The following is a 633-nucleotide window of genomic DNA, read 5'->3' on the forward strand; positions in this document are numbered from 1 at the left end:
AGCATTACCAAGCTGCCCCTGCTTACCCCCAAGGTATCCTCTTCAGCAGAACAATCTTTGTTCCTGTCACAGTAAAAAGTCGCTGTGGATTATATAACAGATGGCAGAAGTCAAAGCATTACCCTATTCTCAGGTTACACATAGAGATATTTTTACAACATACTCAACTTCACTGGTGTCCTGGTTTGAGTCAGAACAGAACTAACTCTGCTCAGTGATTTTACTTTCCAGCTCAGTCTCCTCTAAGTCACTGCACTGTCTGGAGTTAACGGTGTATTTGTGCAGACAGTGTCTGCTTCCAGCAGCGACAACGCTCCATGTTTACAGTCACTGCCAGGGACTGGTGTGCAGAAAGGCTCCTGTGCAGACCAAGGTCACTGCTAAATCCTGTGTGTCACGGTGGGGGTGCAGTAAGTTAGAGGCTGCACCTGCGGGGAGGAGCAGACAGGACAGGACAGGTGACCCTACACTGACCAACAAGGTGTTCCATCCCATAGATGTCATATTTGGTGTAAAGCTGAGAGATCAGAAGGGTCAAGTCCTCCTCCTCTTCAATGGCCGGTGTCCAAGGAGGATTCTTGTCTGTTCTTCTGCCTTCGGTCCCAATCCGTGCATTCTTGAATCCAGTTCCAG

This window comes from Buceros rhinoceros, unplaced genomic scaffold, assembly GCF_000710305.1.
Source record: "Buceros rhinoceros silvestris isolate BGI_N320 unplaced genomic scaffold, ASM71030v1 scaffold28616, whole genome shotgun sequence".
NCBI lineage: Eukaryota > Metazoa > Chordata > Aves > Bucerotiformes > Bucerotidae > Buceros > Buceros rhinoceros.